A 14,321-nucleotide genomic window follows, 5' to 3' on the forward strand; every position below is an offset into this window, starting at 1 on the left:
GTCATATCCATCCTCATCCTCATGTGTTTCTTTGTCTTTGATCCATCCCATAAGAGAGATGATGTTGTTGTTGATGGAGCTTAACAAGGAAAACATCTGATTGGCAAGGTTGTGATTGTAGTTTTCTAGATTGTGTATCCTCTGTTCTGCTAGAGTGAGCCTATCAGCCAAATTAGTCCTCCTGTTGGCATCCATACCTTCCTTTGTTGCCTTAATGTGTTTCACCTAGTCTTTAACCTCCTTGATCTCATGGAAGAGCCATTTGATTGATCTGAAATTATCAATCATGCTGATGCAAGCATTATTTAAGAGATTCATCCCTGTCTCCTTGGCTCTGTCCGAAATAGCCACAATCACTGGATCAATTAATTCTTCCAACCACTACTCTTCTTGATTATCCACTAGGATTTGGGGATTCATGGCCTCCCTAAAGATTCCCATTAAAATTAATCCATGCTTTCCTCCTGTCATTGGTTTGCACTTCCCCTTCCACATAGCCAACTTTCTCCTCTTTCTGATCCTCATGGTGGAGATGGACAGGAGAAAGGGGCAGTGCAGATTTCTCCTCATAATGAGAGCACACATCCTCCAGGCTCTCCCTCTTGCACTTCTTCCTTCCACTATCGACCTTTATTTCCTCCCGTGTCTCCTTCACCACCTCCTCAGACTCTAGATCCTCCTCATCATCATTGCTTCCCTCCTCAGCCTTCTCAGCCTCCTTCTACTTTAGATCCCTAGGGCTTTTTCTGCTTTGGGTTATGGGGGAGGGGGATTTTTTAATAGTTGAAACTTTCTCTAAGGAGGAGACTCTACCTTTCTTAGAACTAAGGCTCTGAATGTCATCCGAGTCAGAGGAGTAACTTGAACTTCTAGACTCCATAGTCTCAGTCTGGGGGGGGGGGGGCATTACTAATGGTCTAGGCTTTGAAGTGCTCGTGGATAAGAAGTAGTAGCCCTTCATGCAGAGCCAGGTTTGCAATGGGCTTCTTTTTGAAACTGTCCATCACCTTACTCATAGAGGTTAATAGATAAAAAGAAAAAGAAATTCTAGCTTTCTTTCGAAAATGATTTAAAACAAAAAAGTGGTGGGTGTGGGCTCTATCAAACCTTGGGTCCAAAGTGATATACTCAATAACAGCTTTCAGCACATACCTCCACCGTTTCTTCATGGAGTTGGGGACATAGTAGGTGTCTAGCCTTTTTAAGACCTTCAATTCCTTCTCACTCTCCACAAAATCCCTTACCACATTGGCTGAGAGCTTCTTATCCCTGAAGAATTTGAAACCCTCGATAGGGATCTTGGTGACAACCATGATTACCTCCTCCATTATCCAAAAGTTGATGCCATTCACCTTAACCCTGCCTTCTTTCCATGACCCCACCATACTATTAGTCACCTCCTGATCATAACCGTGGAGCTTCATGAGATACTTGGTTACCCCACCCTCTTCCAGCTTTTCCCAAACTTTCGGCCTGCTTCTCCATTTCTCAAAGTCCCCCGCTGGCTCCTTTCTGCATCTCTTGCCCACCATCTCCTCACTCTATGCACCCACCCTAGTCATAAGCTCTTCACTATGAGACTAGAAAGGATCACCAAGATTAAGCAAGGAGTAGAGAAAAATATCTCTGTTGTTGCCCCTAAAATGAATGCAATGAAGAACCCACAAAGCATGGCAATTAATCATAGTAGGATATCTGCATTTATGAATTCCCATTTTTCTATTATGAAAAGTACCCATATATCTTAACCCTTTCATATTCATAATTACATCTTGATATCCTCTGTAATTCCTTGGATTTTCTCCAAGTCGATCAAACACTTGACGTCCGCTGGCAAAGAAGTTCTAGGAAGCCATGTCATTTTTTGGTCTGTGCCGACCCCTATATTTCCCAACCTATTGACAATCGGGTTTGCTTCCCAGAAATTATTGGTGACATGGAATTTTTTGAATTTGGCAAGTGTCTCTCTCATCTCATTGATAAGATTTGCAATCATCCAAGAAGGATATGAATTTCCATTAATGCACTTAATAATGTTACTCAAGTCCCCCTCCAACCATAAATTTGTGACCCCTATTTCAAAAGCCAACTTAACTGCATTGCATGCAGCATTGGCTTTCGCAAAATGATTAGTTTGGAAGCCCAGCAGAAGAGCAAAAGCTGAAATACTATCTCCATTTTCATTTCTAAACACACTTCCACTACCTGAGGATCTGAGGTTGCCCTTGGAGGCTTCGTCAAAGTTGGCTTTGTGCCAACCTTTAGGAGGGAGGTGCCACTTGGCTTCCTATTTTTTTCTCATTTTGTCTTTTACCTTCTCCTTCTTCCTACCTCCTATCTCAAAAGCTCCCCCCTTTCTCACAAAAATATTTTCCTTTATACTACTGAAGATCTTCCTTCCAACAACCAAAGTCGGCTCCTCCCTATCTCTAAAAATCCAGTTGTTTCTCTCCTTCCATATGCTCCAACAAAAATGGGGCACAAGCTAGGAGCTGGTTTCCTTCAAGGTAGTCCCATTGAACATACCTTGCCATTGGTAGAAGAAGTCCAAGAGGTTGGAAGGAATGCACCAGCTATGATCAAGGTCTTGGGTGAGGAAGTCCTAGACTATTCTTGAGTAAGAGCAAAGAACGAACAAATGATTTCCTATCTCTAACTTGTCTTTGTATAAAACACATCTGCTAGGCATGATATGACCTCTTTTAATGAGATTTTCTTGGGTGAGATTTTTTTCCTAAAGTGCCAACCAAAAAAACATGTTGACTTTTGGCGTTAGGCCCAGGAGCCAGGCCCTCGACCAAGGGGGGGATGCATTTGTACTCCATAAAGCAGAGTACCTAGAGGCAACCGAACAGAGGCCATTGAAATTATCCCTCCAAACTAGTTCATCCTCGTTGGTGCTAAGGGATAAGGAGTTAAGCATGATCGTAATTGGTTTGAGTTCCTCTGAGATGATAGAAAGGTCCTTCCATCCCTAATTAGTCCTGTAGTTACTGACTTTGTGCCCAAAAAGGTTGATGCAGTCATTAGCCCAAACACCATAGGTGGGGGTTATTAATGATGACAACATAGTGATAGAAAATAGAAAGAAATCTCAACGAGATAAGGTAATTGATTGGTAAGTATGTAATATCTAAGGAACTAGTAATGAGATGAATATTATCATGATAGTCATGATATAGTATAAATCAAGTAAATTAGTCATAGGAAAAGACTCTTTGATCACTATATTGATTGAGTGTACAATAAAAATACTAAACCATGATACGTGAGAATCATTCTTCATATCAAACTGTAATTGGATAATAGTTCTTGAGATACCCATGGTAGGTTATGTATTTGTGACCAGTGTAATTGGTCTAGTTAGAATAGAAGGAGTTATGACATGTCTTAATTAGTTAGAAAAGTAATGAGTTGGAAATTATGATATCAAAGAGAGTATAGAGAGAATATTCAAGAAGTTTGTTGAGGTCAAACATATTTTGACTATTCTAGGGAATTGTACAAGAAAACCTAAAAATTGATCAAGACAATGATAAAAATCATGTTAGGTACATAGGGATATATTAATTAAACAAGGAGTGAGCATAAAACATTTTAAAACTTAATAGAATATGAAGATTAAGTAGAAAAAAGGATAGAGTATTTGTACGACATTATTTGATGTGATAGAGTTCATAGATTGCATTGAGAACTCATGTGATTATAAGAAGTATGATCATGTTGTCATATTTATATGAGCATAGAGTAGAAAGGATTTGAGTGGTAAGTAGTTCTCTAGATAGATCATTTGACTTAGTTCCTAATTGTTCTAACAAGCACAATTCCTTAATTGGGTGGATCTTAATTGGCCTATTTGTCTGTATCCTTTAATAAGGTGGATTCTATGAAGAAGCTATAAATTCCATAATGAGGTAGATCCTAAAAAATATTTATTGCACTCCTAACAATGTAAAAATTACTCTTTACATGGTGAACCCCTGGAAAGGGTACTTATATGCTCCTAATAAGGGAAATTCTTTTACTACAATGGAAGGCTTGTTAGTATCATCCACATTGTGGTTTCCACCCTCTAACAAGGATTTCCATGGTAGAAAAATAACCTTTTTCATAAAGTTGAAGACTACAAATTAAATGTACCAGTTCCCCTATAGCTTGCCAAACTAGTACTTACAATTGCAAGAAATTGATAGTTTGATGTCACATATTTAGTGGGTGAAAATTATGGATATATGTCTATTGATTATAGAATGAGAATACTAAACCTTGGAGTTCAACTACTATGACATGCTTTGTCAACCACAAATTTGGACATTTTGTATGAGACTGTAAGTTTAATAACTAGTTACCCAAGAAATCAATGTATAATAAAGAAAAGAATTTTTTTTATGTGGAGGTAGTAGGAACTTGTTAGACAAAGAAGATGTGGATAAATATAGAATAAATCAAGGGAGAGCTTAAGATAAAAATTCAGGAGCCATCAATCTCAAGTGTGATGGATTCTTCATAAAACTAATGATAAAGAAAGAATAAATCAAGGGAGAGTTCAAGATAACAATTTAGAAGCCATCAATCTTAGGTGTGATGGATTCTTCATAAAACTAAGTCAATACTTGACTTATGAGGATTATTTAAAGAAATGTCACTAACATATCTTCTAAAGATACATATAGTCATGTAAATTTACATGAAATTATGTAATGTTATGTCTACACCATAGTGAAATGAGTTATTAAAGTGGTAATAAATTATAAAAAGATATCATTGAAACATTATCACTTTAATTGTTTGAAGAAAAGGGTATAATGGTTAATAGGATTAATCAATGAAGATTAATGATTAACAATAGAATATGTGTGACAAATACTTTTGAGAATAAATAAGATAAAAATAAGTTTATTTTTTGACATTTCTATATATAAAAACTCTTGTCAAATCTATCCATTATAAAAATTGTGATCAATATATAATGATGTATATATTAGTTGAGAAACAAAAGGAGAATTTATCTACAAAGATGAAAACTAAAGAAAACTTGAAGTATTCCTATGTATAGTGATAAGAACACAAAGTTCATAACCATGTTGAGTCATGCCACATATAGTGGATACACCTATCCAAATTGACATGATCAAGAATCCTTGTCTAGTACTCAAGGTACATCTAATAAAGGTGAGTGAGATTGATATGATAGGAGTCCTATCCTAAATCAATCTTGGAGAATTATTGGTAGAATATGATAATTCATATATCCATTTAAATATTAAATAAATAAGATTATAAAATATTAACATAGAATTTGGAGAAATATGTGAGAATAATAGGTTTATAAATGAGTATAAGAACATGGAAGAAAAAGGTTTTGCATATGTAGTCGACATACAAGATAAATTTCATGATGAATAGATTATGTATTGATAATAATTCACATATAAATTTTGTGTTTGGATAGACAACACAATATTAACAATGATATTATTCACATAGTAACTAAGTTATGTGAAGCTAGTTAGATACCCACATTAGGAATGAAAATATGAGTTTGGCCGCATAGTTAATGAACGCCAAATATAATTCAAAAGATATGATTGTTAGTATTATTTAAGAAAAAAGATGTAAGATATGAAAGCCATGGTGATAGGCTATAGAGTTTATCAATATAGTTTATTGATCAATGTTACAAGTAGAACCATTGATATGACTTATCGAATAATGAAAGAAGATGCAGAATATGATCTATGGGAAATTATAATGAGAAAAAATCTAGTAAATAAAGACAAGTTGAAAAGTGATAAAATACAATTGTTCAGGCATGGAGAAATCATGGTATATATCCATTTCTACTTACAAACATTCTTTCTAGGAAAAGGTGTGGTTGAATGGTCAAATAATAAGCCATTTATTGTTCAATCAATCATTTCATTAAAGAGTTATGAGATTTTTTTTCTAGTGTTATGTCATGATATTTCAAAGATTTTTAGTTTATAATACTTAAGTGAGAAATATCTCTTGATAATATGGTTGATGAAAACAAGGAAGATATATGTTTTCTAGTTGATATTGATACATGTATCTTATAAGAAATTCAAAAGGTATGATATTTTTGGTACCATAGATAGGTTATGAAGTAGACAGGGACATAATAAGAAAATATGAAAATAAATATCTCTCTAGACCTATAGAAATTACAAAAATAAGGTTTGGAATTTAGCACTCTTAAAGATTAAGATAGAATTGAAGAAACTTGTGATTCAAAGAAAGTCTAGAATCATGAGTATATTCATAAAAAATGTTTAGTAGTTTATAACCAAATACACTATGGCTATTGAAGAAACTAAACAAGTAACTCCTATTGAGAAGATTGATGAAAAATAAGTACAAGAAACATCTTCAATAGAAAAGACCTATTAGAGGAAAGGAAAAGGAAAAGTGCATGGACCACTAAATACAAGAGTAGAAAAAAAGTAAGGAGATCAATAAGTTTGTGAAGAAGTAAGGCAAGAGTGACCCAAAGGAAATGGATGAATAAGTTATAGTAGAAGCTAAACTAGAGATCAAAGAAGAGAAACCCAAGGAAACTAACAAGGAGAAAGATTCAAAAGTGGAACTGATAATCAAGGACATAAAGGAGAATGGTATATTGGATTTTATATTAGGATATTATAAGTTATGCAATGAACAAGAGAAAAAAGGAGGCTAAAGAAGTAGTAATATGGAGTTTGTACAAACTCTATACGAGTCGAAGTGAACTATATGGATTTTTACCTACAGAAATTTACAAGCTAATTGATTTTATATGAAGAACAATATTGAAATTTGATAAAGAGACTATGGCGAGATAACTTATGGATATATAAACTAGACCATGGAGACATTTGTTGAAGCTCACAAACAAGAATTAAACTAAAAAATCGAGCTGCAAGATTCCTAATAGGTGATACTCAAAGTGTACATAACGATACTATGGAAGCATTGAAAAAAATTATGGCTACACAAGAAAAAATTGAATGAAAAAGGGGAAAATAATGAAAATTTCCTAGCCAAAAACTATATTCCATTAGAAGTTATTATGAAAGTCAAAATTAGGACACCAACACTAGGACATGTCAAGAAAGAAATAGAAAAAAATTAATGAGGATATAGTAATAATTCATGACATTCTATATGAAGAGGTTGATCATACTCCCAAGGTTCAATATGTTCTATTAGTGATATAAAAAATAGAAGAATGTGTTAATACTACAAGATAATTGATAATAGTAAAAAGAAAATTATGTTTTAGTAGCACCAATGAATGGATGAGGATTAAATATTTTATTAAGGTAAGCATAGACACAAAAGAAGATTAAGTGGATGCTTAAGCATTAAAAAATGTAGAGATCATAGAATTGAAACCTAAGGGACCGTATCATCTTAAATTGGAAGAACTTCAATTTAATGATACTTTATCACCTATTTAATGACATTTTATCATAATTTGAATTTAATTTTTATCCTCCCATTTCTTCTTATCTCTTTTTATTCCTTTTAGATGGTTCATTGGGATAGGATCTAATTGATCCTCCTCGGTATTACTAATATGGTACACAACACAAGGTAGGACATATCCCTTTGGTTTCCTCCCTTTTCATACTCTAATTACCAAGTCCCTTTTCTACACCAAAAATAGGGCTTTTCTCAAGATCTACAAGGAATTTCAGAATACCAACACCTATTCTAGGACCCCAAGGGAATCCTAATTGTTTTTGGGGCCCTGGCTTAGAGATATAGTGTGGCCCTAACCTATGTTAGGGATGTAGCACATCCCTACCTAGGTTAGGTACATAGTGTATCCCTACCCCTAGACCTAATTTGGGTCTCTTTCTCAATCCTCATTTGAGGTTTATCCAAGGCATTACATCTTTTTTTAGTTGTCTAGTGGGAGAAAGTTTATTCCAAATCCTTTATAATCATAAATAATTTCCTTATTTTTCATCTTCATGCATATAAATGCATCCATCATTCATATGCACATGCGAGCCATCCTTTTAAGAATTTAAGCATTCAAGATTTTTTCAAGTATATTCATGGAGATCATTTTGCTAGCTATTAAAGAGGATATATATAATTCATGGTTCTTTTAATGAGATTCAAAGGATCTCATTTGGGGGATTCATCATCTATCTTCCATGTTTGTGCCTTAAATTTCAAGATCTACCTTCCTCTATTGGTGATAGTGGAGCTTGTCATCAAGAGAGGGTTTCAACACTCATCCTTTTTTTCTGTATCCATGCCTTCTTGATCCAAAAAAACTTGGCAAAAATAATCTAATTGTATTTGATTAAGAAATCCTACTAATGTAAGGTGAATTTATTCATTTACTTTACATTTCAAAAATTCTAATTATTTCTATTTTAAGGTTAATTCCTAAATTGGGTTTTGGCCTAGGTAAAATTGTCATCATCAAAACAAAACCATTTTCATAATAGGTTAGAGATCTTGAAAGGTAGAAAAAAACACTAATTTGGATACCATTTTCATAGAAATCAAAAGATTTAAAATTAGCTCATAATTGGACATACAAGGTTAGGGTCATATTTCATCATTGTCCTTATAGATTGATCATTTCCTATATTGATAGTGCCATTATAGGTGAAACCTAACATTGAGGTAAATTATTTTTGGTTTTTGTAGACCTCACATTTCAAGCTTGAAACTAGATTTGTTTGTTTTTCAAATTAGTACTAAGGATATAAATTCAAATCTAACATTGAATTGAATTTTCAAGGTTAGTCACTTATCTACGTTATTCATTTTAACAAATATATTTTTAATCTATATAGTCTTAATTGTATTTCATAGCTCTTTATACATTAATATTTTAAGGAATTTTCATTCTTTCTCCAATTCTCTTATCATTAGATCTTAGTTTGCATTAGTTCTCATTCATCATTTTGATTGTATTAATATATGTAGATCCACTAGCCTTAGAGTTGGAATTGAAAGGATCAAACTCCTTAACCACCCTTTGAAGTATAAAGCCCCTAAAAACTAGAATATGGAGTAATTGAAAGCTTTTTTATTGCTTCACAGTTCACCCTAGATACATTTTGGTGAACCCAAAAAATGAAATTTTTACTTTTGATCTTGGCATTAGATTCTCTCTTTCATTTTATCATGCTTTCACCTTCATTATATAATTTAGTGAACCTAACTACAATAAATCATTCTTACATTTTTGGAGCTAAATTTTTCTATCTAGCGGAGTTTGATTGCTTCTTTGTGCTTCTAGATCTAGTATTATTTTCATTAGTAGTATTTAGATAGATTATTTTTCATTTTTTTTACAACATTGAGTATGTACCTTTCATGCATCATTTTTTGATAATTTATTGGATCTTTCATACATCATACACAGATCTACTCAATACATGCTTCTATTTTACTTAGTGTGTATTCCGTGAAGAGATTTACAATAAGACTATGAGGTCTGATTTGTAAAGGATTTTATCTTCTACAATGTTTAAATAACAAAATTAAATGTTTTTTTCATGTGCAACTTATGTTTCCAATTAGATCTCTATTTTTATTCAATCTATTATCACCTATTATGAGTAATATCTCTGATTTAGTACCTTGACTACCAATAACTCTTCTCTAAGGTAGCTTTATAAGATTCTTACCTGCAACATATCCTCTTCAATATACTTTTAGCATTAGAATCATTAATAACAACCTTAAACTATTCTTTGTAGCTCCTTATCTAGTATAAGTTTTTCCTCTTTGATCTTTGACCTAATTAGGATTTAAGAAACAACCAAAATGTATCATGGATTGAAATCAACAATCTAGAATATTCCTTTTTCCACACTTTTCCTTTCTCTATTTTATTAGTCTCCAATATTCCTTGGAATCATAAGAAATCAAATCACATTTACTAGTGAAACTTGCCAAATCATTCCCTCAATTTGCACAAACCTTTTTTTCTGCTTGGTAGAATTATTATAGATAAGATTTGTTAGAGACAATAGTCCACCAAGATAACTGGAGGGGGTTGGGGGGGGGGGGGGGGGGGGTGTGAATCAGTTATCCAAAAATTTAAAAAATTATCTTCATTAAAAAAACTTAACCATTCAACCAAAGTAAACAACCATAGAAAGATGCACATAAATAATTACACTAGATATGTTGACTAGGGAAACCCTTGATTAGAGGGAAAACCCCAGTGGGAATGATGCCCACAAGATGATGTTCTAATATAAATATTCCTTTTTAGAGGATGGACCCTGTTAGGATTATATTATAACATTTAGTACAATGAGTCCTTGTTAGGAAACTTTGAATTCCTATTAGGAGATTCCAACCCTATTAGGAGTTGTGGTATAGTGTATGTAAGAAGAGTTCACTGCTCAACAAGTAATTTATTGTTATCTTCTACTTTTGTTTGTCCTTTCCTTTATTTTTTCAACTAGACCAATCACTATCAAACCTTGTAGACTAGGTTAAGAATCTTGGATCCAAATACCAAACCTTATTTCACTTAGCAAAACCTTAGTAATGAAGTTTCCTTCACTTCTGCACTACTCTACTCAACTTCACATTCTCCACTCTCTGTTGCTTATCATTTTATCACATATCATGATAAAGGAAAATGTGCTTCCTTTATACCAAGTCCATAAAACAATTCTTGAGTCAGCTATTAGTCCTTCTCAATTAATTATTATAGGACCACTTTAATAACACATTAGACTTAGCAATACCCTTAATCTTTTTCCTTGCAACTTGAATAAATTTGTGTACGTGCAATATTTTGACAAGTGAGCTTAGTCACATAATTTCCAACATGTCTTCTTCATGTCCTCAATCTTGATCCTCAAGATATCAACTTTGCTAAGAGATATAAAAAGTTTACCAGAACATGCCTCTATAAACTCTATCTTAGAATAGGGATCACCAAAACTCACATAACTTCTTCTAGGCTTGTTCGTTCTTCTTCCAAAGTTAATTACATATACCAGATACTTAGAAGTATCTCCCATAACCTTAGGTGGTTATCATGCTTAACTAGCTATCTATACCAACTTGATCTTTCCATTATTCTTCTATCACATACCACATAAGACTGCTATGTAGGCACCAAACATGCTATGTTGACATCAATGAAAAACTTAGTCATGAATCTAACATATCATCAGTATTCATGCTTCTAACTAATCCTTCAACAATCTCCCTAATCTTCAAACAATCTCCCCCTTTTGCATTGATGGCAAGATAGATGAAAAACATCTGGTTCCAAGAATACCAACAAAAGACTATCAGTCTTCAAATCCTCTTCATCAATCATACTCCCCTATTGATATACTTCATTATGCTCAATACCAAAACCAAACTTCTCCCCTTTGGGATAATGTTTTTCATGCCATACTTCTCCCCCATTGACATCAATGTCAAACATTTCTATGACCAACATCTTTGCATCAAACTCTGCAACAAATGACTAGCTCAAGTGTCAAAAGACACTATTCAAGACAATATCAACAAGAGTCCTAGATGACTCTATCCATCACAAATACTCCCCCATATAGGAAGCATCAACATCTACTCCAGACAACCAATGGTTCTCTATTACCCTAGACTAATGCACTCTTGCGTCTTCTACTCTAATGTAGGAAGGGGCATAACCTTAAGCATACCTCAAAAATACTCAAAAGTCTCTTTGGGAAGAGACTTAGTGAATATATCTGCAATCTTCTCTTTAGTGCCAACATACTCCTATTTGATTTCCTTTTCTACAACCTTTTCTCTCAACATATGATACTTAATATAAATGTACTTAGTCCTCGAATGCAACATTGGATTGTTAGACATATTTACCATGCTTGTTTTGTCACAATGTATGACAATAGGTTCACTAATATCTATCCTTATATTCTTCAATAATTTCTTCATCCAAATGACTTGATTGCAATTATTTTCTACTACAACATACTCTACTTCTACTATACTTTGTGATGTAATCCTTCTTCTTGCTTAACTAACAAACCAATCTTCTTACAAGAAAGAAAGCTCCATCATTGGTAGTCTTTTTGTCATCCATACTACCTGCCCAATCTACATCATTATAAGTACTTAGAGTAAAATTATTAGATCTATCATATCATAATCCAAACGTGGATGTTCCCTTTAGATATCTAAATATCCTTTTCACTACTGCATAATGTGTTTCTCTGGGATTAGGTTGGAATCTTGCAACAATTCCAATAGCATTTGCTATATCCAGCCTTGTATGAGTTAAATATTACAATCCTCCAATCATAGATCTATACATCTTTTGCTCAATAGTTGGTGTTTCATCCTTCATAGTTAACTTGTGTCTAGTTACCATAGGTGTTCCAATGAGTTTGCATGTTTCCAAACCAAACCTTTTTTACAAATCCTTCAAGTAATTAGTCTTAGAAATAAAGATTCCTTCTTTATCTATATAATCTGCAATTTTAGGAAATATTTCAGCTCTCATATCATACTCATCTCAAATTCTATCTCCATCTCTTTTACAAACTTCTTACTTTCTTCATTATTTCCTCCAAATATTATGTCATCAAAAAATATTACCAAAATCATCAAACCATCATCAATTTCTTTCCAATAGATATTACTATTTGCCATACCTTTGCTATATCCAAGCTTTTTCAAATGCTTGTCCAACCTCACATACCAGGTTCTGGGTGCTTGCTTCAATCCATACAATGCTTTCCTTAGTTTGCATACCATGTCCTTGTTATCTGTCAAAGGACATCCTTTAGGTTGCTCAATGTATACCTCTTCTTCAAGTTCTCCATTTAGAAATGCTAAGTTGACATCCATCTGGTATACTTTGAATTTCTTTTGTGTTGGATAGGCTAAGAACAATCTTATTACTTTAATTCTATCCATTGGAGCATAAGTCTCCTCATAATCTATTCCTTCTTGCTGTGAGTAACCTTTACATACCAAACTTTCTTTGTTCCTTATAACTTCTCCTTGCTCATTCATCTTGTTCCTGAATACCCATTTAGTTCCTATCAAATTCTTGTTTGCTAGTCTAGGGACCAATTCCCATGTCTCATTCTCTTCTATTTGATCCAATTCTTCTTTCATAGCTTACTTCCAATAGTCATCTTTACATTCTTCATCTATATTCTTAGGCTCAACTTGAGATATCAAGCATAGTTCTTCATTCACTCTGCTTCTTACCATCACACCTTTATCTTTGCTTCTGATGATTTATTTAGATGGGTGATTCTTTATCATGTTCTTTCCTGAAGTAGGAGTTGCTATCTCAACTCTTGGCTCTACTGAAGGCTCTCCTTCATTCTACAAATCATCGTTAGTCTGAAGAAATACATCATCATTCCTTGGCTTAGTAACAACATCATCATCTAAATTGTAATCAATTATTCTCTCTTGTTATAAATTTCTCATCAATTCTCACATTTGCACTTTCCATAATAGTCTTAGTTCTCTGATTATAACATCTAAAACCCTTTCTTTTCAATGAATAACCAAGAAACAAACCTTCATCACTTCTAGCATCAAACATACCATTGTCAACATCTCTCTTTATGTAACACTTTCAAATATTCTAAAATACTTAACTATAGGTGAGTGACCAAACCATAGTTCATAAGGTGTCGAGTTTGTGTCCCTCCTAACTTGTACTCTATTCATAGTGTAGACTATTGTATTCATAGCTTCTCTCCAAAATGTCTTGGATACATCATTATCTACTAACATGGCTCTTGCAGCTTTTGTAATAGACTTGTTCCTTCTTTCAACAACTCCATTTTGTTTAGGGGTTTTCGAAGCTAATAGCTGTCTTTTAATTCCATTTTCTTCACAAAACATGTTAAACTCATTTGAAGTAAATTCTCCTCCTTTATCTAATCATAAATATTTAATCTTCACACTAGATTCATTCTCAACTCTATTCTTGAATATCTTAAACTTGTCAAATGCCTCAAATTTCTCTTTAAGAAATGCAACCCACATCATTCTAGAAGAATCATCAACTAGAATCATAAAATAACCTTCACCATAGAATCCTCTAGCCTTTTTCAGTTCACTATGATCTATGTGTAAAATCTCCAACTTCTTTGTAGTGGTAAACTTCTTCTTGGGAAAAGAAGTTTTGTTACACTTTGCCAAAACACATTCCTTCCAAATTGTGTTAGTAGGCTTTACATTCTTTGGAAAATCTCTAATAGCAAACACTCTATGAGTTCTCACAATACTATCAATGTTTATATGAAAAAATCTCTTATGCCATAGCTGTCATTTACCTTTGTAACTAAACATATCATTTC

This window comes from Cupressus sempervirens, chromosome 2 (assembly GCF_028749045.1).
Source record: "Cupressus sempervirens isolate cs-2001-9-10 chromosome 2, ASM2874904v1, whole genome shotgun sequence".
NCBI lineage: Eukaryota > Viridiplantae > Streptophyta > Pinopsida > Cupressales > Cupressaceae > Cupressus > Cupressus sempervirens.